This window comes from Elaeis guineensis, chromosome 10 (assembly GCF_000442705.2).
Source record: "Elaeis guineensis isolate ETL-2024a chromosome 10, EG11, whole genome shotgun sequence".
NCBI lineage: Eukaryota > Viridiplantae > Streptophyta > Magnoliopsida > Arecales > Arecaceae > Elaeis > Elaeis guineensis.
Window position 1 is genome coordinate 55,752,027 of NC_026002.2, and position 5,663 is coordinate 55,757,689.

Here is a 5,663-nt window from a genome sequence, read left to right on the forward strand (position 1 = left end):
CGGTTACTCAGCATGAAGTACTAGAAAACTTTTTTTTTAAATATATGAAGAAATATATAGTTACTCTACACAAACCCATAGAAAGTAAACTCTCCTTTGATGCTGATAGAAAAATTTAGAAATACTCAAAAAAAACTATTTAAGTTCTAAACTTAACTCTTTATTGAGTTTTCTTAATACTTGATCCCTTAATATCTCACAAACTCTCTGATCTGTACATCAATTTTTTTTTAAAAAAATACTTGATTTAACTCGATTCTTAAGTGTAATCAGATGCTTAAATACTAAATACTAACTTACTTGAGGACTTAAAAAATTTTATTCTCCCCCCAACTTAATCAACATTGTCCTCAATGGAGTGGAAAAAATGAACAGTGCATATAAAGAGAAAGAAAAGGAGAGATATCACCTGATCCATAAGTCTTTTCAAAACTGATTCTCCCCCCAACTTAGCCAAGATTATTTTCAGATCCCTATAAAAGACACAAAGCAAGACTCGATTATCCTAAATAAAATGCAAAAGAAAGCAAAAGCAAAAGCAAAAATTTAAAATTTAAAAATTGAGAAAACTGGGTTGCCTCCCAAGAAGTGCTAAGTTTACTGTCTTCAGCCAGACCATGCTATTCAGTTTAGTGTGGGTCTGTTAATGCTATTTGATCAATATTTTGATTTAATGATATCCCTTCTATGTATGGTTTTAATCTTTGACCATTTACCTTAAAGAAATTTTTAGATTTAGGATCATAAAGTTTGATTGCACCATGTGGGAATACTTGATTTACAATATAAGGTCCATCCCATCTAGATCTTAATTTTTTTGAAAATAATTTTAGCCTTGAATTAAATAACCAGACTTGTTGATTTGGCTCAAAGGTTTTCCTCTAAATATGTTTGTCATGAAAGGCTTTCATTTTTTCTTTATAAATTCATGAATTTTCATAAGCCTCTTGTCTCAATTCATCCAATTTACTCAATTGCAACATTCGGTTGAAACCAGCTTGTTTTAAATCAAAATTTAATTGCTTAATTGCCCAATATGCTTTGTGTTCAAGTTCTACCGGAAGATGACATGCTTTTCCATAAATCAATCTGTAGGGAGACATACCAATAGGATTTTTATAAGCTGTCCTATAAGCCCATAATGCATCATCTAATCGATCTGACCAATCTCTACGATCAGGCCTAATAGTCTTTTGCAGGATGTTCTTAATCTCCCTATTGGATACTTCAACTTGGCCACTTATTTGCGGGTGGTATGTTGTAGCTATCTTATGTGTGATCCCATACTTTCGTAGCAAAGTTCGAAAATGATGGTTTGTGAAGTGGGTACCTCCGTCGCTAAGGATAGCACATGGAAATCCGAACCTAGAAAAGATATTTCTTTGGACAAATTTTATGACTATTTTATGATCATTGGTTCATGTTGCTATTACCTTAATCCATTTAGAAACATAGTCGACGGCCACCAAAATTTATTCAAAACCATTGGAGGGTGGAAAAGGTCCCATAAAATCAATTCTCCAAATATCAAAAATTTCAACTACCAAGATGGGATTCAAAGGCATCATGTTTTTCCTTGAAATATTTCCTAACGCTTGACATTTGAGACATTCCTGGCTAAAATTATAAGCATCCTTTAACAATGTGGGCCAGTAAAATCTGCTTTGCAATACTTTGGCCATAGTTTTTCATCCAGAAAAATGCCCTCCACAAGCAAGAGTATGACAAAATTTCAAGATACTCAATTGTTCAGTCTCAGGAACGCATCTACGAATGATCTGATCAGCACAAATTCGAAAAACCTCAGGATCTTCCCAAAGATAATACTTGATTTGAGCAAAGAATCGATCCTTTTCATTTTTAGACCAACCATCAGGAATTTGTCCAACTGCTAAGTAATTCACAATATTTGCAAACCAAGGGGCCTTTGTATGTGAAACTACTAGAAGTTGTTCATTTGAAAAAGATTCTCCAATTAATGCAGGTTCACAATCTTTAACTAAGATCCTTGATAGGTGGTCTGCTACAACATTTTCAGATCCCTTCTTATCTCAAATTTCAATATCAAACTCTTGTAACAGTAAAATCCATCTAATCAATCGTGGTTTGGCATCTTTCTTTGAGAGCAGATATCTCAAAGCCGTGTGATCTGAATAAATCACGATTTTTGATCCTAACAGGTATGATCGAAACTTCTCCAAAGCAAATACTACAGCTAGTAACTCTTTCTCGGTTGTGGTATAATTCATCTGAGCTTCATTCAAGGTTCTACTAGCATAGTAAATCACTACAGGATATTTGTTTACCCTTTGGCCCAAGACAGCTCCTATGGCAAAATCAGAAGCATCGCACATGATCTCAAAAGGTAGTGACCAGTCTGGTGATTTGATGATTGGAGCTTTGGTCACAGCTTCTTTCAAAAATTCATAAGCTTTAAGGCATTCTTCATCAAAGTTAAAGGGGACATCCTTAGCAAGCAAATTACAAAGAGGATGGGATGTTTTAGAAAAGTCTTTGATGAAACGACGGTAAAATCTTACATGACCAAGGAAAGATCGAATTTGTTTGACAGAAGTGGGTGGAGGAAGTTTAGAAATCAGTTCAACCTTTGCTCTATCAACCTCAATCCCTCTCTTGGAAACAATATGCCCTAATACGATTCCCTCTTTAACTATGAAATGGCTCTTCTCCCAACTTAAAACTAAGTTGGCCTCAATGCATCGTTTTAACATTTTCTCCAAATTATTGAGGTAACTTTCAAAAGATTCTCCAAAGACTGAAAAATCATCCACGAATATCTCTAAAAAATCTCCTACCATGTTTGAAAATATTGACATCATGCACCTTTGAAAGGTTGCGGGTGCATTACATAATCCAAAAGGCATTCTACGGAAAGCAAAGGTTCCATAGGGACATGTGAAGGTGGTCTTTTCCTGATCTCCTAGATAGATTGCTATCTGATTGTATCCTGAGTATCCATCTAAAAAATAGAAATATTGTTGGCCAGCTAATCTCTCTAAGATTTGGTCAATAAAGGGTAAGGAAAAATGATCCTTACGGGTGGCTGCATTAAGTTTTCTATAATCTATGCAGACACTCCACCCAGTAGAAAGTCGTATTGGTACAAGTTCTCCATGATCAGTACGGACAACCGTGAGTCCAGATTTCTTTGGAACGACTTAAGTGGGACTCACCCAGTGGCTGTCAGAAATAGGATAAATGATACCAGCATCTAACCATTTAATTACCTCCTTCTTGACTACATCTTGCATATTCGGGTTGAGCCGTCTTTGCATTTCTCGGATGGGTTTGACATTATCCTTTCTGTAAATATGGTGCATGCATATTGATGGACTAATACCTTTTAAATCAGCAACAGTCCAACCTATGGCCTCTCTATGTGCTTTTAATACATTTAACAATTGATCTTCCTGTTCGTGGGTTAGGTCAGAAGCAATGATTATTGGCAGAGTTTTCTTAGGTCCTAAGAATGCATACTCGAGTGATTCAGGCAAAAGTTTCAGTTCAAGTTGTGGTGGGGCCTGGATTGAAGGACATAGTGGTTCAGATTTTAACTTAGGTAAAGGCTTAATTTTCATTGACCAAGGTAGTGATTGTGCTAAATGAGGTGAATCATACAAGGCATTCACCTCCTAATCTTGGATTTCATCATTGAATTCATCCTGAATATCATCTTCTTTCAAATCTAAGGAGAAATCAGTTTCAACTATCTCATCTATTAGATCAATTAATGAACAACTTTCCTCCTTTTGAGCATACTTCGAGGTATTAAAAACATTGATTCTCACCTTTTGATCCCCAAAAGAAATATCCATAGCTCCTGTTTTATAATTAATATTGGCATTGGCAGTGGCTAGGAATGGGCGACCTAAAATTATGGGATTTTGATTCAGCTCTTGAGATGGTTCCATATCAAGTATGAGGAAGTCTACTGGAAAATAGCATGTATTGACTTTAATTATAACATCCTAAATCAGACCACGTGGAGTCTTAACAGATCTATCAGCTAGTTGTAAAATAATCGATGTAGGTTTCAGTTCTCCTATCTCAAATTTTTCATAGACCGAGGTTGGAAGTAGGTTGACACTAGCTCTTTATAGGAAGAACTAGCTTTTAAGGCTAAAGAAAATGGGACTTTTGGTCTATATATCTCGGGTAACTCATCTGCTTTTTTCTTTTCTTTGTCTTTTCTGCTTAGATCAGTAGCAATTTTTGGTTCTGGTTCTTCTATCGGGTTAGTCTCAGTTCTAATCTCTTCTTCCAAATTTTCATTTGGGCTAGCATCAGTACTAGCTTCTCTCACCTGATTTTGATATGGGTCCTTAAGAATCCTACCACTTCTAAGTTCAGTAATTGCTTTGGCATTTTCAAATTGAGGATTCTTAGATGGGACATTGGATTGATGACTAGGTCCAGGTGGTTGATGAGTGGATAGGTTGTTCCTAGGATTTGGTACTGGTTGGCTTGGAAGTTGACCTGGTTCTCTCCTCATGGTAGACTCAGCTAATTGTCCTATTTGTGCTTCTAACCTAGCGATAGATTGTTGCTAGGTCATGATCAATTGTTGTAGTTGGTTTAATCTATCATCAGCTAAATTAGTCTGTTGAGGAGGTGGGTATGGTGGCTGATTGTGATATGATGGCTGGATAGATTGACTGGGCTGACCTCTATTGTAGGCACAATTCTGGTATGGAGGCCTACTCTGAAAGTTTTGCGAAGGAAGAATTTGCGTCTGAGCCTGAGTCTGTTGGGGTCTCCAAGAAAAATTAGGATGGTTCCTCCAGCTTGAATTATATGTGTTAGAGAATGGATCATTGACAGGTTTAGAGTAACCTTAGGCAGCTTGAACTTGTTCTTGAATGAAAGGTGGAAACTATGCAGCCGTGGGACATTCACTCACATGATGGGCTGGGCTAGCACAAATAGAACAAATCTCCTGATAGTTAGGTGGTGGTGTGTATTGTGCAGGAGATTGTTGACCTAATGCTAGGAACTGATCAAATTTCTGGGCAAGAAGGTCGACTCTATCTAATCTTTGGGCTATTAGGTTCAGATCGGCCTTAGGACGAGAGTCTGTTTGCTTGATCTCAAAAATTTCTGTCCATTTTTGGTGAGGGATTGATCTTTCGTAGGAGGATAATGAAGTATGATTGATTGAATTTTTACTCAAAGTTTCAAATAAAGTGTAGGCTTCATCCTCACTTTTACTCATGAATGCACCCCCATAAGATGCATCTACCATCTATCTATTTTGGTCACCTAAACCCTCATAAAAAGCTTGAACAATTTACCACTTAGATAGACCATGATGTGGGCATTTTCTAAAAAGTTCCTTAAGTCTCTCCCATGATTCATGAATTTGTTCTCCTGGAAGCTGAGCAAATCCAGTGATGGCTCGCCTCATTGTGTTGGTTCAACCTATGGGATAGAATTTCTTAAGAAACTCGTGCTGCATTTCAGCCCAAGTTTGGATTGGTCTCCCTATTGTGCCAAGCCAGTACTTGGCTTTGTCTTTAAGTGAGAAGGGGAATAAGGTCAATCTAAGTGCATCATCAGTAAAATTTTGAATTTTCACCGTGGAACAAATTTCTAAGAACTCATCCAGTTGCTTGTAAGGATCTTCATTAGTATTCTCATAAAAA

General features: G+C 36.7%; 1 non-coding gene across 1 annotated transcript; it reads left to right on the top strand.

Moving 5' to 3' along the window:
* Positions 1-5,321: 5,321 nt before the first annotated feature.
* LOC114913490 (small nucleolar RNA R71) lies at positions 5,322-5,428 on the top strand. The gene has a single exon (XR_003799465.1). It is a non-coding gene; the product is annotated as a small nucleolar RNA R71 (small nucleolar RNA).
* Positions 5,429-5,663: the final 235 nt, after the last annotated feature.